Below are 26267 nucleotides of genomic sequence, written 5' to 3'. Positions count from 1 at the left end.
CTCGCCCTGGGCCCACACTAGATTATAGAGCTGGCTGCCCGAGACCACTCTACCTCGTCCTGTGCCCGCAGTAGATTATACAGCTGGTCGCCTGAGACAACCCTAACTCGCCCTGCACCCGCAGAAGATTATACAGCTGGCTGACTGAGACACCCTACCTTGCCCTGTGCCTGCACTAGATCATACAGCTGGCTGCTCGAGAGCACCCTACCTCGCCCTGTGCCCGCAGTAGATTATACAGCTGGCTGCCCAAGACCACACTACCTAGCCCTGTGCCCGCAGGAGATTATACAGCTGGCTGCCCGAGACCACACTACCTCGCCCTGCGCCCACAGTAGATTATACAGCTGGCCGCCCGAGACAACCCTACCTCACCCTGTGCCCGCAGTAGATTATACAGCTGGTAGCCCGAGCCAACCCTACCTCGCCCTGCACCCGCAGTAGATTATACAGCTGGCTTCCTGAGACCACCCTAGCTCGCCCTGCGCCCGCAGAAGATTATACAGCTGGCTGACTGAGACACCCTACCTTGCCCTGTGCCTGCACTAGATCATACAGCTGGCTGCTCGAGAGCACCCTACCTCGCCCTGTGCCCGCAGTAGATTATACAGCTGGCTGCCCAAGACCACACTACCTAGCCCTGTGCCCGCAGGAGATTATACAGCTGGCTGCCCGAGACCACACTACCTCGCCCTGCGCCCACAGTAGATTATACAGCTGGCCGCCCGAGACAACCCTACCTCACCCTGTGCCCGCAGTAGATTATACAGCTGGTAGACCGAGCCAACCCTACCTCGCCCTGCACCCGCAGTAGATTATACAGCTGGCTTCCTGAGACCACCCTAGCTCGCCCTGCGCCCGCACTAGATTATACAGCTGGCTGCCCAAGACCACCCTACCTCGCCCTGCGCCCCCAGTAGATTATACAGCTGGCTGCACCGAGACCACCCTACCTCTCCCTGCGCCCGCAGTAGATTATACAGCTGGCTGCCAGAGAACACCCTACCTCGCCCTGCACTCGCACTAGATTATACAGCTAGCTGCCTGAGACCACCCTACCTTGCTCTGCACCCGCAGTAGATTATTCAGCTGGCTGACCGAGACCACCCTACCTCGCCCTGCACCCGCACTAGATTATACAGCTGGCTGCCTGAGACACCCTACCTCGCCCTGGGCCCACACTAGATTATAGAGCTGGCTGCCCGAGACCACTCTACCTCATCCTGTGCCCGCAGTAGATTATACAGCTGGTCGCCCGAGACAACCCTAACTCGCCCTGCACCCGCAGAAGATTATACAGCTGGCTGACTGAGACACCCTACCTTGCCCTGTGCCTGCACTAGATCATACAGCTGGCTGCTCGAGAGCACCCTACCTAGCCCTGTGCCCGCAGGAGATTATACAGCTGGCTGCCCGAGACCACACTACCTCGCCCTGCGCCCACAGTAGATTATACAGCTGGCCGCCCGAGACAACCCTACCTCACCCTGTGCCCGCAGTAGATTATACAGCTGGTAGCCCGAGCCAACCCTACCTCGCCCTGCACCCGCAGTAGATTATACAGCTGGCTTCCTGAGACCACCCTAGCTCGCCCTGCGCCAGCACTAGATTATACAGCTGGCTGCCCAAGACCACCCTACCTCGCCCTGCGCCCCCAGTAGATTATACAACTGGCTGCCCGAGACACCCTACCTCGCCCTGCGCCCCCAGTAGATTATCAAACTGGCTGCACCAAGACCACCCTACCTCGCCCGCACCCGCAGTAGATTATACAGCTGGCTGCCCGAGACCACCCTACCGCGCCCTGCACCTGCACTAGATTATACAGCTGGCTGCCTGAGACCACCCTACCTTGCCCTGCGCCCGCAGTAGATTATTCAGCTGACTGCCCGAGACCACCCTACCTCGCCCTGCGCCCGCACTAGATTATACAGCAGGCTGCCCGAGACACCCTACTTCGCCCTTTGCCCACACTAGATTATACAGCTGGCTGCCCAAGATCACCCTAGCTCACCCTGCACTCGGACTAGATTATATAGCTGGCTGCCCAAGACCACCCTACCTCGCCCTGCGCCCCGCTCTAGATTATACAGCTGGTTGCCTGAGACCACCCTAGCTCACCCTGCACCCGCAGTAGATTATACAGCTGCCTGTCCGAGACCACCCTACCTCACCCTGCGCCCACAGGAGATTATACAGCTGGCCGCCAGAGCCCACCATACCTCACCCTGCACCCGCAGTAGATTATACAGCTGGCTGCCCTTGACCACCCTACCTCACCCTGCGCCCGCACTACATTATACAGCTGGCCACCCGAGACCACCCGACCTCACCCTGCGCCCAAACTAGATTATACAGCTGGCTGCCTGCCTAAGACCACCCTACCTCGCCTTGCACCCCCAGTAGATTATACAGCTGGCTGCCCGAGACCACCCTACCTCGCCCTGCGCCCACAGTAGATTATACAGCTGGGTGCCTGACACCACCCTACCTCGCCCTGCTCCTGCACTAGATTATACAGCTGGCTGCCCGAGACACCCTACCTTGCCCTGCGTCCGTACTAGATTATACAGCTGGCTGCCTGAGACCACCCTACCTCGCCCTGCGCCCGCAGTAGATTATACAGCTGGCTGCCTGAGACCACCCTACCTCGCCCTGAGCCCGCAGTAGATTATTCAGCTGACCGCCCGAGACCACCCTACCTCGCCATGCGCCCGCAGTAGATTATGCAGCTGGCCGCCCGAGACCACACTACCTCGCCCTGCGCCCGCAGTAGATTATACAGCTAGCTGGCTGAGACACCCACCCTCACTTTACGCCCACAGTAGATTATACAGCTGGCTGCCCGAGACAACCTACCTCGCCCTGGGCCCGCAGTAGATTATAGAGCTGGCTGCCCGAGACCACCCTAGCTAGCCCTGCGCCCGCACTAGATTATACAGCTGGCCGCCCGAGACACCCTACCTCGCCCTGTGCCCCCAGTAGATTATAAAGCTGGCTGCCTGAGACCAACCTACCTCGCCCTGCGCCCGCACTAGATTATACAGCTGGCTGCCCGAGACCACCCTACCTTGCCCTGCGCTCACACTAGATTATAGAGCTGGCTGCCCGAGACCACCCTACCTCGCCCTGCGCCCCCAGTAGATTATACAGCTGGCTGCACCAAGACCACCCTATCTCCCCCTGCGCCCGCAGTAGATTATACAGCTGGCTGCCCGAGACACCTACCTCGCCCTGCGCCCCCAGTAGATTATACAGCTGGTTGCACCAAGACCACCCTACCTCGCCCTGCGCCCACAGTAGATTATACAGCTGGCTGCCCGAGACCACCCTACCACGCCCTGCACCCGCACTAGATTATACAGCTGGCTGCCTGAGACCACCCTACCTTGCCCTGCGCCTGCAGTAGATTATTCAGCTGACTGCTCGAGACCACCCTACCTCGCCCTGCGCCCGCACTAGATTATACAGCTGGCTGCCCGAGACACCCTACTTCGCCCTGCGCCCACACTAGATTATACAGCTGGCTGCCCAAGACCACCCTACCTCGCCCTGCACCACCTGCAGTAGATTATACAGCTGGCAGCCCAAGACAACCATACCTCGCCCTGCGCCCGCAGTAGATTATACAGCTAGCTGCCTGAGACACCCTACCTCGCCCTGCGCGCACACTAGATTATACAGCTGGCTGCCTGAGACCACCCTACCTTGCCCTGCACCCGCCCTAGATTATACAGCTGGCTGCCCGAGATCACCCTACCTCACCCTGCGCTCCCAGTAGATTATACAGCTGGCTGCACCAAGACCACCCTACCTCACCCTGCGCCCACAGTAGATTATACAGCTGGCTGCCCGAGAACACCCTACCTCGCTCTGCACTCGCACTAGATTATACAGCTGGCTAACGGAGACCACCCTACCTTGCTCCGCACCCGCAGTAGATTATTCAGCTGGCTAACGGAGACCACCCTACCTTGCCCTGCACCTGCACTAGATTATACAGCTGGCTGCCTGAGACACCCTACCTCACCCTGGGCCCACACTACATTATAGAACTGGCTGCCCGAGACCACTCTACCTCGTCCTGTGCCCGCAGTAGATTATACAGTTGGTCGCCCGAGAGAACCCTAACTCGCTCTGCACCCGCAGAAGATTATACAGCTGGCTGATTGAGACACCCTACTTTGCCCTGTGCCTGCACTAGATCATACAGCAGGCTGCTCGAGAGCACCCTACCTCGCCCTGTGCCCGCAGTAGATTATACAGCTGGCTGCCCAAGACCACACTACCTAGCCCTGTGCCCGCAGGAGATTATACAGCTGGCTGCCCGAGACCACACTACCTCGCCCTGCGCCCACAGTAGATTATACAGCTGGCCGCCCGAGACAACCCTACCTCACCCTGTGCCCGCAGTAGATTATACAGCTGGTAGCCCGAGCCAACCCTACCTCGCCCTGCACCCGCAGTAGATTATACAGCTGGCTGCCTGAGACCACCCTAGCTCGCCCTGCGCCCGCACTAGATTATACAGCTGGCTGCCCAAGACCACCCTACCTCGCCCTGCGCCCCCAGTAGATTATACAGCTGGCTGCCCGAGACACCCTACCTCGCCCTGCGCCTGCACTAGGTTATACAGCTGGCCTCCCGAGACAACCCTACCTCGCCCTGCGCCCGCAGCAGATTATACAATTGGCTGCCTGAGACCACCCTACCTCAGCCTGCGGCCGCAGTAAGTTATACAGCTGGCTGCATGAGACCACCCTACCTGGCCCTGCACCCGCAGTAGATTATAAAGCTGACTGCCTGAGACCACACTAGCTCGCCCTGCGCCCGCAGTAGATTATACAGCTGGCCGCCCGAGACCACACTACCTCGCCCTGCGCCCGCACTATATCATACAGCTGGCTGCCCAAGACACCCTACCTCGCCCTGCGCCCCCAGTAGATTATACAGCTGGCTGCCTGAGACCACCCTACCTTGCCCTGCGCCCCCAGTAGATTTTACAGCTGGCTGCCTGAGACCACCCTACCTTGCCCTGCGCCCGCAGTAGATTATTCAGCTGGCTGCCCGAGACCACCCTACCTCGCCCTGCTCCCGCACTAGATTATACAGCTGGCCGCCTGAGACACCCTACCTTGCCCTGCGCCCACACTAGATTATACAGCTGGCTGCCTGAGACCACCCACCTCGCCCGGCGCCCGCAGTAGATTATACAGCTGGCCACCCGAGACAACCCTACCACGCCCTGTGCCCGCAGTAGATTATACAGCTAGCTGCCTGAGACACCCTACCTCGCCCTGCGCCAACAGTAGATTATACAGCTGCCCGCCCGAGACAACCCTACCTCGCCCTGCGCCCGCACTAGATTATACAGCTGGCTGCCTGAGACCACCCTACCTCGCCCTGCGCCCGCAGTTGATTATATAGCTGGCTGCCTGAGACCACCCTACCTCGCCCTGAGCCCGCAGTAGATTATTCAGCTGACCGCCCGAGACCACCCTACCTCGCCCTGCGCCTGCAGTAGATTATACAGCTGACCGCCCGAGACCACACTACCTCGCCCTGCGCCCGCAGTAGATTATAGAGCTAGCTGGCTGAGACACTCACCCTCACCTTACGCCCACAGTAGATTATACAGCTGGCTGCCCGAGACAACCTACCTCGCCCTGCGCCCGCAGTAGATTATACAGCTGGCTGCCTGAGACCAACCTACCTCGCCCTGCGCCCACACTAGATTATAGAGCTGGCTGCCCGAGACCACCCTACCTCCCCCTGCGCCCCCAGTAGATTATACAGCTGGCTGCACCAAGACCACCCTACCTCCCCCTGCGCCCGCAGTAGATTATACAGCTGGCTGCCCGAGACACCCTACCTCAGCATGCGCCCCCAGTAGATTATACAGCTGGCTGCACCAAGACCACCCTACCTCGCCCCGCGCCCGCAGTAGATTATACAGCTGGCTGCCCGAGACCACCCTACCGCGCCCTGCACCTGCACTAGATTATACAGCTGGCTGCCTGAGACCACCAAACCTTGCCCTGCGCCCGCAGTAGATTATTCAGCTGACTGCCCGAGACCACCCTACCTCGCCCTGCGCCCGCACTAGATTATACATCAGGCTGCCCGAGACACCCTACTTCGCCCTGTACCCACACTAGATTATACAGCTGGCTGCCCAAGACCACCCTACCTCGCCCTGCACCTGCAGTAGATTATACAGCTGGCAGCCCAAGACAACCCTACCTCACCCTGCGCCCGCAGTAGATTAGACAGCTAGCTGTCTGAGACACCCTACCTCACCTTGCGCTCACACTAGATTATACAGCTGGCTGCCTGAGACCACCCTACCTCGCCCTGCACCCGCCCTAGATTATACAGCTGGCTGCCCGAGATCACCCTACCTCACCCTGCGCTCCCAGTAGATTATACAGCTGGCTGCACCAAGACCACCCTACCTCACCCTGCGCCCGCAGTAGATTATACAGCTGGCTGCCCGAGAATACCCTACCTCGCTCTGCACTCGCACTAGATTATACAGCTGGCTAACTGAGAACACCCTACCTTGCTCCGCACCCGCAGTGGATTATTCAGCTGGCTAACGGAGACCACCCTACCTTGCCCTGCACCTGCACTAGATTATACAGCTGGCTGCCTGAGACACCCTACCTCACCCTGGGCCCACACTACATTATAGAGCTGGCTGCCCGAGACCACTCTACCTCGTCCTGTGCCCGCAGTAGATTATACAGCTGGTCGCCCGAGACAACCCTAACTCGCCCTGCACCCGCAGAAGATTATACAGCTGGCTGATTGAGACACCCTTCTTTGCCCTGTGCCTGCACTAGATCATACAGCAGGCTGCTCGAGAGCACCCTACCTCGCCCTGTGCCCGCAGTAGATTATACAGCTGGCTGCCCAAGACCACACTACCTAGCCCTGTGCCCGCAGGAGATTATACAGCTGGCTGCCCGAGACCACACTACCTCGCCCTGCGCCCACAGTAGATTATACAGCTGGCCGCCCGAGACAACCCTACCTCACCCTGTGCCCGCAGTAGATTATACAGCTGGTAGCCCGAGACAACCCTACCTCGCCCTGCACCCGCAGTAGATTATACAGCTGGCTGCCTGAGACCACCCTAGCTCGCCCTGTGCCCGCACTAGATTATACAGCTGGCTGCCCAAGACCACCCGACCTCGCCCTGCGCCCGCACTAGCTTATACAGCTGGCTGCCCGAGACACCATACCTTGCCCTGCGCCCGCAGTAGATTATTCAGCTGACTGCCCGAGACCACCCTACCTCGCCCTGCGCCCGCACTAGATTATACATCAGGCTGCCCGAGACACCCTACTTCGCCCTGTGCCCACACTAGATTATACAGCTGGCTGCCCAAGACCACCCTACCTCGCCCTGCACCTGCAGTAGATTATACAGCTGGCAGCCCAAGACAACCCTACCTCGCCCTGCGCCCGCAGTAGATTATACAGCTAGCTGTCTAGGACACCCTACCTCACCTTGCGCTCACACTAGATTATACAGCTGGCTGCCTGAGACCACCCTACCTCGCCCTGCACCCGCCCTAGATTATACAGCTGGCTGCCCGAGATCACCCTACCTCACCCTGCGCCCCCAGTAGATTATACAGCTGGCTGCCCGAGAACACCCTACCTCGCCCTGCACTCGCACTAGATTATATGGCTAGCTGCCTGAGACCACCCTACCTTGCTCTGCACCCGCAGTAGATTATTCAGATGGCTGACCGAGACCACCCTACCTCGCCCTGCACCCGCACTAGATTATACAGCTGGCTGCCTGAGACACCCTACCTCGCCCTGGGCCCACACTAGATTATAGAGCTGGCTGCCCGAGACCACTCTACCTCGTCCTGTGCCCGCAGTAGATTATACAGCTGGTCGCCTGAGACAACCCTAACTCGCCCTGCACCCGCAGAAGATTATACAGCTGGCTGACTGAGACACCCTACCTTGCCCTGTGCCTGCACTAGATCATACAGCTGGCTGCTCGAGAGCACCCTACCTCGCCCTGTGCCCGCAGTAGATTATACAGCTGGCTGCCCAAGACCACACTACCTAGCCCTGTGCCCGCAGGAGATTATACAGCTGGCTGCCCGAGACCACACTACCTCGCCCTGCGCCCACAGTAGATTATACAGCTGGCCGCCCGAGACAACCCTACCTCACCCTGTGCCCGCAGTAGATTATACAGCTGGTAGCCCTAGCCAACCCTACCTCGCCCTTCACCCGCAGTAGATTATACAGCTGGTTTCCTGAGACCACCCTAGCTCGCCCTGCGCCCGCACTAGATTATACAGCTGGCTGCCCAAGACCACCCTACCTCGCCCTGCGCCCCCAGTAGATTATACATCTGGCTGCACCGAGACCACCCTACCTCACCCTGCGCCCGCAGTAGATTATACAGCTGGCTGCCCGAGAACACCCTACCTCGCCCTGCACCCGCACTAGATTATACAGCTGGCTGCCTGAGACACCCTACCTCGCCCTGGGCCCACACTAGATTATAGAGCTGGCTGCCCGAGACCACTCTACCTCGTCCTGTGCCCGCAGTAGATTATACAGCTGGTCGCCCGAGACAACCCTAACTCGCCCTGCACCCGCAGAAGATTATACAGCTGGCTGACTGAGACACCCTACCTTGCCCTGTGCCTGCACTAGATCATACAGCTGGCTGCTCGAGAGCACCCTACCTAGCCCTGTGCCCGCAGGAGATTATACAGCTGGCTGCCCGAGACCACACTACCTCGCCCTGCGCCCACAGTAGATTATACAGCTGGCCGCCCGAGACAACCCTACCTCACCCTGTGCCCGCAGTAGATTATACAGCTGGTAGCCCGAGCCAACCCTACCTCGCCCTGCACCCGCAGTAGATTATACAGCTGGCTTCCTGAGACCACCCTAGCTCGCCTTGCGCCCGCACTAGATTATACAGCTGGCTGCCCAAGACCACCCTACCTCGCCCTGCGCCCCCAGTAGATTATACAACTGGCTGCCCGAGACACCCTACCTCGCCCTGCGCCCCCAGTAGATTATCAAACTGGCTGCACCAAGACCACCCTACCTCACCCGCACCCGCAGTAGATTATACAGCTGGCTGCCCGAGACCACCCTACCGCGCCCTGCACCTGCACTAGATTATACAGCTGGCTGCCTGAGACCACCCTACCTTGCCCTGCGCCCGCAGTAGATTATTCAGCTGACTGCCCGAGACCACCCTACCTCGCCCTGCGCCCGCACTAGATTATACAGCAGGCTGCCCGAGACACCCTACTTCGCCCTTTGCCCACACTAGATTATACAGCTGGCTGCCCAAGATCACCCTAGCTCACCCTGCACTCGGACTAGATTATATAGCTGGCTGCCCAAGACCACCCTACCTCGCCCTGCGCCCCGCTCTAGATTATACAGCTGGTTGCCTGAGACCACCCTAGCTCGCCCTGCACCCGCAGTAGATTATACAGTTGCCTGTCCGAGACCACCCTACCTCACCCTGCGCCCACAGGAGATTATACAGCTGGCCGTCAGAGCCCACCATACCTCACCCTGCACCCGCAGTAGATTATACAGCTGGCTGCCCTTGACCACCCTACCTCACCCTGCGCCCGCACTACATTATACAGCTGGCCACCCGAGACCACCCGACCTCACCCTGCGCCCAAACTAGATTATACAGCTGGCTGCCTGCCTAAGACCACCCTACCTCGCCTTGCACCCCCAGTAGATTATACAGCTGGCTGCCCGAGACCACCCTACCTCGCCCTGCGCCCACAGTAGATTATACAGCTGGGTGCCTGACACCACCCTACCTCGCCCTGCGTCCGTACTAGATTATACAGCTGGCTGCCTGAGACCACCCTACCTCGCCCTGCGCCCGCAGTAGATTATACAGCTGGCTGCCTGAGACCACCCTACCTCGCCCTGAGCCCGGAGTAGATTATTCAGCTGACCGCCCGAGACCACCCTACCTCGCCCTGCGCCCGCAGTAGATTATGCAGCTGGCCGCCCGAGACCACACTACCTCGCCCTGCGCCCGCAGTAGATTATACAGCTAGCTGGCTGAGACACCCACCCTCACCTTACGCCCACAGTAGATTATACAGCTGGCTGCCCGAGACAACCTACCTCGCCCTGCGCCCGCAGTAGATTATAGAGCTGGCTGCCCGAGACCACCCTAGCTAGCCCTGCGCCCGCACTAGATTATACAGCTGGCCGCCCGAGACACCCTACCTCGCCCTGTGCCCCCAGTAGATTATAAAGCTGGCTGCCTGAGACCAACCTACCTCGCCCTGCGCCCACACTAGATTATACAGCTGGCTGCCCGAGACCACCCTACCTTGCCCTGCGCTCACACTAGATTATAGAGCTGGCTGCCCGAGACCACCCTACCTCGCCCTGCGCCCCCAGTAGATTATACAGCTGGCTGCACCAAGACCACCCTATCTCCCCCTGCGCCCGCAGTAGATTATACAGCTGGCTGCCCGAGACACCTACCTCGCCCCACGCCCCCAGTAGATTATACAGCTGGTTGCACCAAGACCACCCTACCTCGCCTTGCGCCCACAGTAGATTATACAGCTGGCTGCCCGAGACCACCCTACCACGCCCTGCACCCGCACTAGATTATACAGCTGGCTGCCTGAGACCACCCTACCTTGCCCTGCGCCCGCAGTAGATTACTCAGCTGACTGCTCGAGACCACCCTACCTCGCCCTGCGCCTGCACTAGATTATACAGCTGGCTGCCCGAGACACCCTACTTCGCCCTGCGCCCACACTAGATTATACAGCTGGCTGCCCAAGACCACCCTACCTCGCCCTGCACCACCTGCAGTAGATTATACAGCTGGCAGCCCAAGACAACCCTACCTCGCCCTCCGCCCGCAGTAGATTATACAGCTAGCTGCCTGAGACACCCTACCTCGCCCTGCGCGCACACTAGATTATACAGCTGGCTGCCTGAGACCACCCTACCTTGCCCTGCACCCACCCTAGATTATACAGCTGGCTGCCCGAGATCACCCTACCTCACCCTGCGCTCCCAGTAGATTATACAGCTGGCTGCACCAAGACCACCCTACCTCACCCTGCGCCCGCAGTAGATTATACAGCTGGCTGCCCGAGAACACCCTACCTCGCTCTGCATTCGCACTAGATTATACAGCTGGCTAACGGAGACCACCCTACCTTGCTCCGCACCCGCAGTAGATTATTCAGCTGGCTAACGGAGACCACCCTACCTTGCCCTGCACCTGCACTAGATTATACAGCTGGCTGCCTGAGACACCCTACCTCACCCTGGGCCCACACTACATTATAGAGCTGGCTGCCCGAGACCACTCTACCTCGTCCTGTGCCCGCAGTAGATTATACAGCTGGTCGCCCGAGACAACCCTAACTCGCCCTGCACCCGCAGAAGATTATACAGCTGGCTGATTGAGACACCCTTCTTTGCCCTGTGCCTGCACTAGATCATACAGCAGGCTGCTCGAGAGCACCCTACCTCGCCCTGTGCCCGCAGTAGATTATACAGCTGGCTGCCCAAGACCACACTACCTAGCCCTGTGCCCGCAGGAGATTATACAGCTGGCTGCCCGAGACCACACTACCTCGCCCTGCGCCCACAGTAGATTATACAGCTGGCCGCCCGAGACAACCCTACCTCACCCTGTGCCCGCAGTAGATTATACAGCTGGTAGCCCGAGCCAAACCTACCTCGCCCTGCACCCGCAGTAGATTATACAGCTGGCTGCCTGAGACCACCCTAGCTCGCCCTGCGCCCGCACTAGATTATACAGCTGGCTGCCCAAGACCACCTTACCTCGCCCTGCGCCCCCAGTAGATTATACAGCTGGCTGCCCGAGACACCCTACCTCGCCCTGCGCCTGCACTAGGTTATACAGCTGGCCTCCCGAGACAACCCTACCTCGCCCTGCGCCCGCAGCAGATTATACAATTGGCTGCCTGAGACCACCCTACCTCAGCCTGCGGCCGCAGTAAGTTATACAGCTGGCTGCATGAGACCACCCTACCTGGCCCTGCACCCGCAGTAGATTATAAAGCTGACTGCCTGAGACCACACTAGCTCGCCCTGCGCCCGCAGTAGATTATACAGCTGGCCGCCCGAGACCACACTACCTCGCCCTGCGCCCGCACTATATCATACAGCTGGCTGCCCAAGACACCCTACCTCGCCCTGCGCCCCCAGTAGATTATACAGCTGGCTGCCTGAGACCACCCTACCTTGCCCTGCGCCCCCAGTAGATTTTACAGCTGGCTGCCTGAGACCACCCTACCTTGCCCTGCGCCCGCAGTAGATTATTCAGCTGGCTGCCCGAGACCACCCTACCTCGCCCTGCTCCCGCACTAGATTATACAGCTGGCCGCCTGAGACACCCTACCTTGCCCTGCGCCCACACTAGATTATACAGCTGGCTGCCTGAGACCACCCACCTCGCCCGGCGCCCGCAGTAGATTATACAGCTGGCCACCCGAGACAACCCTACCACGCCCTGTGCCCGCAGTAGATTATACAGCTAGCTGCCTGAGACACCCTACCTCGCCCTGCGCCAACAGTAGATTATACAGCTGCCCGCCCGAGACAACCCTACCTCGCCCTGCGCCCGCACTAGATTATACAGCTGGCTGCCTGAGACCACCCTACCTCGCCCTGCGCCCGCAGTTGATTATATAGCTGGCTGCCTGAGACCACCCTACCTCGCCCTGAGCCCGCAGTAGATTATTCAGCTGACCGCCCGAGACCACCCTACCTCGCCCTGCGCCTGCAGTAGATTATACAGCTGACCGCCCGAGACCACACTACCTCGCCCTGCGCCCGCAGTAGATTATACAGCTAGCTGGCTGAGACACTCACCCTCACTTTACGCCCACAGTAGATTATACAGCTGGCTGCCCGAGACAACCTACCTCGCCCTGCGCCCGCAGTAGATTATACAGCTGGCTGCCTGAGACCAACCTACCTCGCCCTGCGCCCACACTAGATTATAGAGCTGGCTGCCCGAGACCACCCTACCTCGCCCTGCGCCCCCAGTAGATTATACAGCTGGCTGCACCAAGACCACCCTACCTCCCCCTGCGCCCGCAGTAGATTATACAGCTGGCTGCCCGAGACACCCTACCTCAGCATGCGCCCCCAGTAGATTATACAGCTGGCTGCACCAAGACCACCCTACCTCGCCCCGCGCCCGCAGTAGATTATACAGCTGGCCGCCCGAGACCACACTACCTCGCCCTGCGCCCGCACTATATCATACAGCTGGCTGCCCAAGACACCCTACCTCGCCCTGCGCCCCCAATAGATTATACAGCTGGCTGCCTGAGACCACCCTACCTTGCCCTGCGCCCCAAGTAGATTTTACAGCTGGCTGCCTGAGACCACCCTACCTTGCCCTGCGCCCGCAGTAGATTATTCAGCTGGCTGCCCGAGACCACCCTACCTCGCCCTGCTCCCGCACTAGATTATACAGCTGGCTGCCTGAGACACCCTACCTTGCCCTGCGCCCACACTAGATTATACAGCTGGCTGCCTGAGACCACCCACCTCGCCCGGCGCCCGCAGTAGATTATACAGCTGGCCACCCGAGACAACCCTACCACGCCCTGTGCCCGCAGTAGATTATACAGCTAGCTGCCTGAGACACCCTACCTCGCCCTGCGCCAACAGTAGATTATACAGCTGCCCGCCCGAGACAACCCTACCTCGCCCTGCGCCCGCACTAGATTATACAGCTGGCTGCCTGAGACCACCCTACCTCGCCCTGCGCCCGCAGTTGATTATATAGCTGGCTGCCTGAGACCACCCTACCTCGCCCTGAGCCCGCAGTAGATTATTCAGCTGACCGCCCGAGACCACCCTACCTCGCCCTGCGCCTGCAGTAGATTATACAGCTGACCGCCCGAGACCACACTACCTCGCCCTGCGCCCGCAGTAGATTATACAGCTAGCTGGCTGAGACACTCACCCTCACCTTACGCCCACAGTAGATTATACAGCTGGCTGCCCGAGACAACCTACCTCGCCCTGCGCCCGCAGTAGATTATACAGCTGGCTGCCTGAGACCAACCTACCTCGCCCTGCGCCCACACTAGATTATAGAGCTGGCTGCCCGAGACCACCCTACCTCGCCCTGCGCCCCCAGTAGATTATACAGCTGGCTGCACCAAGACCACCCTACCTCCCCCTGCGCCCGCAGTAGATTATACAGCTGGCTGCCCGAGACACCCTACCTCAGCATGCGCCCCCAGTAGATTATACAGCTGGCTGCACCAAGACCACCATACCTTGCCCTGCGCCCGCAGTAGATTATTCAGCTGACTGCCCGAGACCACCCTACCTCGCCCTGCGCCCGCACTAGATTATACATCAGGCTGCCCGAGACACCCTACTTCGCCCTGTGCCCACACTAGATTATACAGCTGGCTGCCCAAGACCACCCTACCTCGCCCTGCACCTGCAGTAGATTATACAGCTGGCAGCCCAAGACAACCCTACCTCGCCCTGCGCCCGCAGTAGATTATACAGCTAGCTGTCTGAGACACCCTACCTCACCTTGCGCTCACACTAGATTATACAGCTGGCTGCCTGAGACCACCCTACCTCGCCCTGCACCCGCCCTAGATTATACAGCTGGCTGCCCGAGATCACCCTACCTCACCCTGCGCCCCCAGTAGATTATACAGCTGGCTGCCCGAGAACACCCTACCTCGCCCTGCACTCGCACTAGATTATATGGCTAGCTGCCTGAGACCACCCTACCTTGCTCTGCACCCACAGTAGATTATTCAGATGGCTGACCGAGACCACCCTACCTCGCCCTGCACCCGCACTAGATTATACAGCTGGCTGCCTGAGACACCCTACCTCGCCCTGGGCCCACACTAGATTATAGAGCTGGCTGCCCGAGACCACTCTACCTCGTCCTGTGCCCGCAGTAGATTATACAGCTGGTCGCCTGAGACAACCCTAACTCGCCCTGCACCCGCAGAAGATTATACAGCTGGCTGACTGAGACACCCTACCTTGCCCTGTGCCTGCACTAGATCATACAGCTGGCTGCTCGAGAGCACCCTACCTCGCCATGTGCCCGCAGTAGATTATACAGCTGGCTGCCCAAGACCACACTACCTAGCCCTGTGCCCGCAGGAGATTATACAGCTGGCTGCCCGAGACCACACTACCTCGCCCTGCGCCCACAGTAGATTATACAGCTGGCCGCCCGAGACAACCCTACCTCACCCTGTGCCCGCAGTAGATTATACAGCTGGTAGCCCGAGCCAACCCTACCTCGCCCTGCACCCGCAGTAGATTATACAGCTGGCTTCCTGAGACCACCCTAGCTCGCCCTGCGCCGGCACTAGATTATACAGCTGGCTGCCCAAGACCACCCTAACTCGCCCTGCGCCCCCAGTAGATTATACAGCTGGCTGCCCGAGACACCCTACCTCGCCCTGCGTGCACACTAGATTATACAGCTGGCTGCCTGAGACCACCCTACCTCGCCCTGCACCCGCCCTAGATTATACAGCTGGCTGCCCGAGATCACCCTACCTCACCCTGCGCCCCCAGTAGATTATACAGCTGGCTGCACCGAGACCACCCTACCTCACCCTGCGCCCGCAGTAGATTATACAGCTGGCTGCCCGAGAACACCCTACCTCGCCCTGCACTCGCACTAGATTATACAGCTAGCTGCCTGAGACCACCCTACCTTGCTCTGCACCCGCAGTAGATTATTCAGCTGGCTGACCGAGACCACCCTACCTCGCCCTGCACCCGCACTAGATTATAAAGCTGGCTGCCTGAGACACCCTACCTCGCCCTGGGCCCACACTAGATTATAGAGCTGGCTGCCCGAGACCACTCTACCTCGTCCCGTGCCCGCAGTAGATTATACAGCTGGTCGCCCGAGACAACCCTAACTCGCCCTGCACCCGCAGAAGATTATACAGCTGGCTGACTGAGACACCCTACCTTGCCCTGTGCCTGCACTAGATCATACAGCTGGCTGCTCGAGAGCACCCTACCTAGCCCTGTGCCCGCAGGAGATTATACAGCTGGCTGCCCGAGACCACACTACCCGCCCTGCGCCCACAGTAGATTATACAGCTGGCCGCCCGAGACAACCCTACCTCACCCTGTGCCCGCAGTAGATTATACAGCTGGTAGCCCGAGCCAACCCTACCTCGCCCTGCACCCGCAGTAGATTATACAGCTGGCTTCCTGAGACCACCCTAGCTCGCCCTGCGCCCGCACTAGATTATACAGCTGGCTGCCCAAGACCACCCTACCTCGCCCTGCGCCCCCAGTAGATTATACAACTGGCTGCCCGAGACACCCTACCTCGCCCTGCGCTCGCACTAGGTTATACAGCTGGCCACCCGAGACAACCCTACCTCGAGCTGCGCCAGCAGTAGATTATACAGGTGGCTGCCTGAGACCACCCTACCTCAGCCTGCGGCCGCAGTAAGTTACCCTACCTTGCCCTGTGCCTGCACTAGATCATACAGCTGGCTGCCCAAGACCACACTACCTAGCCCTGTGCCCGCAGGAGATTATACAGCTGGCTGCCCGAGACCACACTACCTCGCCCTGCGCCCACAGTAGATTATACAGCTGGCCGCCCGAGACAACCCTACCTCACCCTGTGCCCGCAGTAGATTATACAGCTGGTAGCCCGAGCCAACCCTACCTCGCCCTGCACCCGCAGTAGATTATACAGCTGGCTTCCTGAGACCACCCTAGCTCGCCCTGCGCCCGCACTAGATTATACAGCTGGCTGCCCAAGACCACCCTACCTCGCCCTGCGCCCCCAGTAGATTATACAGCTGGCTGCCCGAGACACCCTACCTCGCCCTGCGCTCGCACTAGGTTATACAGCTGGCCACCCGAGACAACCCTACCTCGAGCTGCGCCCGCAGTAGATTATACAGGTGGCTGCCTGAGACCACCCTACCTCAGCCTGCGGCCGCAGTAAGTTATACAGCTGGCTGCATGAGACCACCCTACCTGGCCCTGCACCCGCAGTAGATTATAAAGCTGACTGCCTGAGACCACACTAGCTCGCCCTGCGCCCGCAGTAGATAATACAGCTGGCTGCCCAAGACACCCTACCTCGCCCTGCGCCCCCAGTAGATTATTCAGCTGGCTGCCCGAGACCACCCTACCTCGCCCTGCTCCTGCACTAGATTATACAGCTGGCTGCCTGAGACACCCTACCTCGCCCTGCGCCCACACTAGATTATACAGCTGGCTGCCTGAGACCACCCTACCTCACCCGGCGCTCGCAGTAGATTATACAGCTGGCCACCCGAGACAACCCTACCTCGAGCTGCGCCCGCAGTAGATTATACAGGTGGCTGCCTGAGACCACCCTACCTCAGCCTGCGGCCGCAGTAAGTTATACAGCTGGCTGCATGAGACCACCCTACCTGGCCCTGCACCCGCAGTAGATTATAAAGCTGACTGCCTGAGACCACACTAGCTCGCCCTGCGCCCGCAGTAGATTATACAGCTGGCTGCCCAAGACACCCTATCTCGCCCTGCGCCCCCAGTAGATTATTCAGCTGGCTGCCCGAGACCACCCTACCTCGCCCTGCTCCTGCACTAGATTATACAGCTGGCTGCCTGAGACACCCTACCTCGCCCTGCGCCCACACTAGATTATACAGCTGGCTGCCTGAGACCACCCTACCTCACCCGGCGCTCGCAGTAGATTATACAGTTGGCCACCCGAGACAAACCTACCACGCCCTGCGCCCGCAGTAGATTATACAGCTAGCTGCCTGAGACACCCTACCTCGCCCTGCGCCCACAGTAGATTATACAGCTGCCCGCCCGAGACAACCCTACCTCGCCCTGCGCCCGCACTAGATTATACAGCTGGCCGCTCGAGAGCACCCTACCTCGCCCTGTGCCCGCAGTAGATTATACAGCTGGCTGTCCGAGACCACCCTACCTCGCCCTGCGCCCGCAGTAGATTAGACTTCTGGCCACCCGAGACCAGCCTACCTCGCACTGCGCCCGCAGAAGATTATTCAGCTGGCTGCCTGCGACCACCCTACCTCACCCTGCGCCCACAGTAGATTATACAGCTGGCTGCCCGAGACAAACCTACCTCGCCCTGCTCCTGCAGTAGATTATACAGCTAGCTGCCTGAGACACCCTACCTCGCCCTGTGCCCGCAGTAGATTATACAGCTGGCCGCCTGAGACCACCCTACCTCACCCTGCGGCGGCAGTAGATTATACAGCTGGCTGCCTGAGACCACACTACCTCGCCCTGCGCCCACAGTAGATTATACAGCTGGCTGCCCGAGACGACCCTACCTTGCCCTGCGCCTGCAGTAGATTATACAGCTGGCAGCCCGAGACAACCGTACCTCGCCCTGCGCCCGCAGTAGATTATACAGCTGGCTGCCCGAGACCACCCTAGCTCACCCTGCTCCCACACTATATTAAAAAGCTGGCTACCTGAGACCACCCTACCTCGCCCTGCGCCCGCACTATGGTTGAAGACATACACCATGCTAAAATCGCAAAGCCATGCACACATACCGCTCACAGAGCCGGCAAGCAATAGAAGGAGCACCTCAAGACTACCAGCGATAATACACACAACAGTGTATTAGGTATATTTTCGGGCACAGGGCACATCCACACTGACCTGGTGCAGTCAAAACTGCACGGGCAGGATCACCCTGATTATTACTTAGGAACGCGCTTGAAGCCTCATCATCAATCATCTCAGACAAGCGCAGAAGCAACCACTTTCAATTGTGTACCAAGGCCATCAACCATATTACTGTCCGGAGCCGCGGCAACTTCAAATACTGCGCAACTACGGAACTGTCTTAGTTGATCAGTGGCGTACCTCCGTGGCCCCTGATAGAAAAAGCAAGATTGCAGAATGCAATACGGCACCCAAAGGTGCTGCACCTAAGAAGGCAGGACCAACAAAGAGATCGAGAGCTAGAACACCCTGCTGAATGGGGATGAATCCCAAGGCATTAGCTGGACCATATAAATACACACCCTTGCCATAAGGGAACAAGCTCATTCATCCCACTGTACAAGATAATGTCCAGAGGGTGCACAACAAAAATAAAAAGATGAGCGGCACGATCGACAGATTCACGACACCTGCACCTTGAGTTACTGAACACTCCAGCTGCAGATAACGGCAGCCCTGAAATGGTGAGCCACCCGTCACCCATGGATCTGCAAGGAGTGGTTGCCGCCATGCAGCAGGGATTCGCAGCAATGAATGATAGACTAGATGGCATTAACGTCAGCATCAATATCTTGCGCAAGCAGATGGAAAAAACAGCTCAACACATCACAGAGGCAGAGTCAGGGATAGGCACGGTAGAAGACACAGTAGAAACCCTGCAATTCACTGTGGTAGCCATGGCGAAAGACCTAGGCACAGTAAAGCTAAAGTGTGAGGACCTGGAAGCGAGTTCTAGGAGGAACAATACACGCATAAAGGGAATACCTGAGGACACCCTGAAAGGACCTATGGAACAAGCAGTGAAGGAGGTTCTGAAAACCACACTGGGCGATCCAGGGATGTCCGTGATATTTGCGGTCGAGCGGGCACGCAGATCTCTTGCAGCGAAACCTAAACCGGGAGCCTACCCCAGGCCTATCATTTCTCGCCTGATGAACTACAGGGACAGGGATCTCGTACTATGAGCAGCCAGGGACAAGCAAGAAATCCAACTAGGATCAGATGTGATAAGAATATTCCCGGACTATACTCTGCAGTCCAGTGTTAGGCAGAATCACCTGCAGTACCCTGGGGGAACACTACAGGCAATTAGGACTACAAGTGTAAGAACAATGTCACCTTTGGTACAAACCTGTACTTCACGGTAAAGTGGCAGCGATGGCTGAGGAGCCAGACTTATCTCAAGAGATAAGACAAATGAGCAGCAGAACAAGTTACACAAAGGACCAACTAATAGAGTGACTCAAGTAAACACTTACTCAAGGTTTCTTGGTAAAAGAAGATACATTTATTATTCAGTCAGTTAGAAAACATTACACTAGCATAAGCAGCTCAATATCACACACTAATACACGACAAAAATACAACCGGTAAGTAAATGAACAAGTTTAACTAAAAATGGCACTTCAAATACTTTTTAAAGGGGTAAAAAGACAAGGTATATGAATAGACAGCCCAAATACATTCGCAAAGGGTTTCAGTTAAATACAACCAGCAATTCCTCTCAATAGGCCTGGGCCAAAGTCAATGGTTCAGAGTCTTTGCATTGGATAGCACAGTTCTGGTATATAACGGTTAAGTCTTTGCCATGGATTGTTAAAGAATTTGGCTAGGCAAAAAGTTTGACAAATGTTTAGGGAAGGACAAGCCTTTGTAGTTGAGGAAAGTTTCACGCACTTTCTCGATGGCCGAAAATATTTCCGGACCGCTTTTGCACAGTACCATGTCAATGAAGAAGGCTGTAGCTGAGGCAGTTGTTTCTGGCAGTTCGAGCAGATCTCGCTGTTCCTGAGCTTCAGTCATGGGGACAAGAAGGAGGACGTCGGGAGGTTCCTGCACTGCCCAGGGATGAGGCCAAAAGCTGTAGCAAGACGTTGGTTTAGGGTGTGAGTGCCTTAAAGTCCACAAGCTGGTTTCCGTCCCTCTGGCTATCCGGTTTTCAACAGCACGCTGATGAAAATTCGACCAGAATAGGACGGTGTCCAGGTGGCTTGCGAGTTGGTTGTTCCGACCAAACTCAAGAGAAGAAGTTAACCTTGAAGAGCTTCTCTGTCGATGGAGTTTCAGGCAATTCAGACCTGCAGCAGGGCTTCACCGGTCATCCAGGAGTTGCAGCAGTTCTCTTCCTTCAGCTCGTCTTCGGTTCTGTCATTCCAGTGGTCGACTCTGCCTTCAAAGTCCAAGAGACATGCTTTTAAACAGTTTTCCCCCATTCATTCTAGCCTGGCTGTCACTCACACAGCAGGGTGGCTGTCCTTGCCGGACAGCCAGCCAGCCAATCACGCCAGAGTGCATTCAGGTCTCCTAGGAGACTAAGCACAGGGAGTTTCGTGCATCTCCCTCACATCCTGTCCACCCCAGACACTCAGGCGCCAGAGGAGGGTTTCAGCACTGAAGCCCACCAAAGCCCAAAGAACAAAGGGACCAAACATGGTTTGGCAGACAGAGACAAACACAAGAATGACCTTTCCTAAATGGGCGGAGTTACTATTGGAGGACAAGAATAGAAAAGTAGGGGAAAATCCGGGAACCCGCATGGCAGATCTACCAGAACGGATAATGCGGAGATTGAGGGAAATAATTCCAGAAAAAAGGATTCAGTGGGACAAATTAACTACATGTGTACAGGGCAAGGATGAGCCAGTAACAGATTATTTCAATAGATTTGAAGGAGTATTCACAGACTTCAGTGGGCAGGATGAGAGCACAGAGTCGGGGAAACGGCTATTTGTTGATAAATATGTGAGGGGACTAATATCACCAATTCAAGATATGTTAATGACGTCGGAAAGTTCCTGGGCAGCAAAACCGGTGAGTGAGATATTACACATAGCCCAATACTACGAGAATAGGGTAAATGTGGCGAAAGAAAGAGAGGTAAAGGATAGAGTAAATTTAAAAACGAGGGTGTTACTGCAGCAGGTAATTGGATACAATAGAGGTAGAGGAAAGGCACAAGGCAGAGGAAATTTGTATAATATGCACGCAGTGTCATTGGGATTAAATCAATGTGCGTACTGTAAGGAGGAAGGACACTGGCGAGCGCAATGCCCGCACCTACAGAATAAAGGCGGGTTTGGTCAGAGAAGGCCTCAGAGGACATCAGGGGTCAAACGGCCCAAGCAGAAATAGCATGCAGCAGCAGCAGGGATATACCAATGGAGGTACTCAAAACCAATCCTATGGTCAAAACTAAGCACAACAGAACCAGGCATTGAACCAAAGTGTTTTGAACCAAAGTCAGGGCGGGCAGGGCCAACAGAGAAATGATCAGAGTGGAGGACATTGAGGGGGAAATGGGAATATTTTTGATACACAGCCAAACACGTATTATAGCAGCAGCGGTGACTGCACATCGGACAATGTGTTATTTTCGCGATAGGACAGCCCACGGCAGGGGCCGGAACCAGTGTCTATTCCCATGAATCAGAGAGGACCCTACGTAGAAATGAGAGTCGGGAATAAGGAGCACCGTTTCCTTGTAGATACAGGGGCACAGAAGTGCTCGATAGACCACCACTTGGTTTCGGAGATACCACTGTCGGGGCAAAAGAATGTTTCTGTAGGGTTCGCAGGTGTTAAGACGGATTTCTGAACTCTGTCCTGGTGGCGCAGAAGTTCAGAAGGCTAACCTAATTACTTGGAACAGGGTAACCTCTGGACGAGCCAGACCAATCAAGGTAGCGATCGCGGCGGTCAAGGCTAGGTCTCAAGAGGGATGAGGGTGACTGAAAACACGCAATGAGCACACAAAGCAAGGACACTTACAAACAACTCCAAACAGTTGTTATATTAAAAATATATACACATTTATTCCAAGGACTTTAAAACAATGACCATAGCGAGAAAATCACAATATAACGATAGTAAACCCACACATACCATACCAATACAATATATATACAAATACAACAAGTCTCAAGCGTTATATGCACGAAATGGATAGTCCACCTAAAAGGGAAGGAAGACAGGCAGTGCGAAATAATGCTTAGACCCAGTTCACCTTCAGAGGCACCTAACTAGATGGAAGTCCGAGCCCTGCGAAGAGTGGAGCCTTGTGCTCAAAAGTACCTGCACGTGCTGGTGCCAACGGGCAAAAGGGGAGTCTCTTCGAAGGAAGTCAGGCAGTTTAGTTTAGTGCACAAAAGAAGGAGAACAAGTTCCGCGACTCAAGCGCAGCCTCCACAGTGGGCAGAAGCAGACCGCGAGTACGGAAAAGGGTGCTTTTTTGACACAGCGGGGAAAAGCAATGGGCTCCTGCAGGAGGGTGACCAGATCCTAGCTATGCTACTCACCGGGCCCCGATGCAAGCAGACCCAGGCTTCTCTGCGTCCGTTTCAGTCGCTGGCAGGTTCAGAAGAGCAGGGAACGCCTCGTCATCGTGTTGAGTAAAAAGACGTCCCAATCGAAGAAACCCGCACAGTTTGTTACCACAGCAGGGCAACGGAGCGGCCGTGTGTATCTGAGCCAAATGTACACTACTCACTTCAGACCTGGGAACGCCAAGTGTACGAAGCGTGTGAGAGTGACAAGGACTCGAAATACTACACAACTTGGCGGCGGTTACAGAGCAAGACTCCCGTGTAAGCTGGTCAGTCAGCTGGATGGCCAGGAGATGCTTCCGAAGGCTTACTGGCAGGAGATGGTGAAGATGCCGAGAATAGCTGTTCCCGCTATTCCAAGGGTCGAAGTACCAGTACAGGCCTGCTGGTTCGATCAAAGGTGAAAAGGGTTTCACAAGACGACAGCAGTGCAGAGGAGAAGTCCTTCAGCGGGTCACCAGCGATTCCTCGGTTCAGCCTCTTGGTTGCAGGATACTTGGCTCCTGTATTCCTTCGTTCGTGAGAACTCAGGAGAACGACATGGTAGTGGTGTTTCCAGCCCCCTCTTATCCACGGTTCCCTTCGCGCCAAAACGGAGGGGACCCAATGGGAGATCCGCTCATCAACACTCACACCATTCGTGGACCAATCACGGACGACGGTGGTCCCAGGCATTCACACCACCCTAGACTCTCTGGCACCCAGGATGTGTATTGGGACCAGACATCCCAGCCCACATCCTGGAGGCACACACAAGACATGTAGAAGCCCGCGAAAGCAACCGTGTTTCGCGGGAAAGTACATGCCCAAATAAGGAAGGCCCCGGGTCGGCTCGACCTGGGGAAGGTGAAGGGAGCAAGACGGTCAGCGGACAGGACAAAGGAGCCTCGTGGTCTGGCCATTTTGGGAGCCAGGCCACCATTTTGGGTTAAGCGCGGAAAACGCGCTTAGAACGCCAAAAGGAGCTCAAAACACAAGAAACGATTGCTGCCACCATTCCCGTCCCTGAATCACTTGCACCGATCAGATACAATCCTAAACGAGTATCTAGGGCCTGTAGAAGGCTAGAGACCCGAGAGAGCTGTAACTTAGCTTACAGTGCCCTCTTGTGTCATGTTGCACGAAAGCCGCAACATGATAAAAGAAACTACGGGAAACAGCGTTCCCCGGTACTGACTGTCTTAAGGGCATGTCAGTTTCCCCGTAAGAAAGGAGCGAAAGCCCAGAGGAGTGCGGCAGAAGGCTGCAATTCTCTGGCAAAGTCGAGAACAAGGTGAAAAACAACAGCAAAAAGTTTAGGGGTTGCCACATGGAAGGAAAATTACCTACAATTGCGAAATCTTTCCTAACAGCAGGTACACCAGTAATTAACCCCAGGTCCGAAGCTGTCCCAATAACAATAGGACCATTTACAGAAAAGTGTCCATTTCTTTTGACAGAAAATTGTGGAGAGAACTTGCCAGGATTAAATTTGTTGAGAAAATTGGGGGCAGTCATACATTGTACGGCAGATGGGGTGATCCTCACGATGTGGCCTCACGATACACCAGTGACGGAATTTATGTCAAAAGCGTTACCAGAAGAGCTAAGTAGAGTACCAACCCGTCTGTGGGCAGTGCATGATAACGATGTAGGATGCTTGAAAATAGAGCCAGCAAAAATAACTTTGAAAGAAGGTGTTACACTACCATGAATTCCCCAGTATAAGATTTCTGTTGAAGGTGAGAAGGGATTAAAAAGTATTGTTACTGACCTGGTGAGATTGGGGGTGGTTGAAGAAATTGCAGGTAGCACGTGTAACAGCCCGATTCTTCCAGTTTACAAGAAAGGAGGCAATGAAGTACCCTATCGTTTCATAATTGATCTGTGCACATTAAACAAAGTGGTAGACCCACAATTCCCTTTGGTCCCGGATGTCACAACGATACTGACAATGATACCGGCCACTGCAGAATACTTTAGTGTAGTTGATCTGAAGAACGCGTTCTTTAGCATCCCAGTGGATAAAAGCAGTAGATATCTGTTCGCGTTCACTCTAAGAGGTCGATCATTCACATTCACACGCATTCCACAAGGATACACAGAAAGCCCGAGCATTTACAGCAGAGCGCTAAAAGAGTAGCTAGACATGCTAGAACTACCCGAAGGTTGCGTACTCTTGCAGTACATAGATGACTTGTTACTAGCTGCTGACACGAAAGAGATCTGCAAAGAAAGTACTATATTACTATTGACACACTCAGCGACCCATGGTCACAAGGCAAGTTTGAAGAAATTCCAGTATAATCAAAAGGTGGTGTCTTATTTGGGTTACCTACTTTCGAAAGAAGGGAGAAGATTAACGCCAGAATGCATAGAAAGTATTTCTGGTATGCCTATTCCAAAAACTCAAAAAGGAGTGAGAGCTGTAATAGGCATGGCCTCTTATTGTCGGCAGTGGATCAGTAATTTTGCGTTGATTGTGAAGCCGATGATAAAATTGACTAAAAAGGATGCAGTGATGCCTTTACAGTGGGATGAGGAATGTCAGAAAGCGTTTGAGCAATTGAAAGCTGCATTGTGTGCTGCGCCAGTTTTAGGCACTCCTAACTATAAAAAGATCGTTAGACTATTCGTGAGTGAGAGTGAAGGATGTGCATTGGCGGTTTTGACACAGGCACAAGGTGGAAGAAATAGGCCGTGCGGCTATTATTCTTCCGCGCTGGACCCTGTAGCGCGCGCACTACCATGATGTTTGCGATCCGTCGCAGCGGCTGCTGCGTCAGTGAAACAAACGGAAGGAATGGTATTGGGGCACACTTTAATTCTGATGGTGCCACATGCTATAGACGTTCTATTAAATAGGACACAGACGCAACACCTCACCTCAGCTAGACTAACAATATATGAGCTCATCTTGTTTGCACCCCACATCCAAATTATGAGGTGTCGCACATTGAATCCTGCAGAATGAATGCCACTGCCCATAGCAGAAATTGGTGACAACGAATCACCACCCCATGACTGTTTATTGATCACTGAAGAAGAAACAAAGGGAAGAGTTGATTTGAGTGACACCCCACAGAAAGAGCCAGATGGGGAGTTGTTTTGTGACGGCTCTTGTTTTAAATTACCTGATGGCACATCAACGGCCGCATATGCAATTTCTACCCTAAAGAGAGTTGT

Source organism: Ambystoma mexicanum, chromosome 4q, assembly GCF_040938575.1.
Source record: "Ambystoma mexicanum isolate Mex_15411 chromosome 4q, UKY_AmexF1_1, whole genome shotgun sequence".
Taxonomy (NCBI): Eukaryota; Metazoa; Chordata; class Amphibia; order Caudata; family Ambystomatidae; genus Ambystoma; species Ambystoma mexicanum.
The sequence above is the reverse complement of the archived record's forward strand: the minus strand, read 5'-3'. Positions refer to the sequence as shown.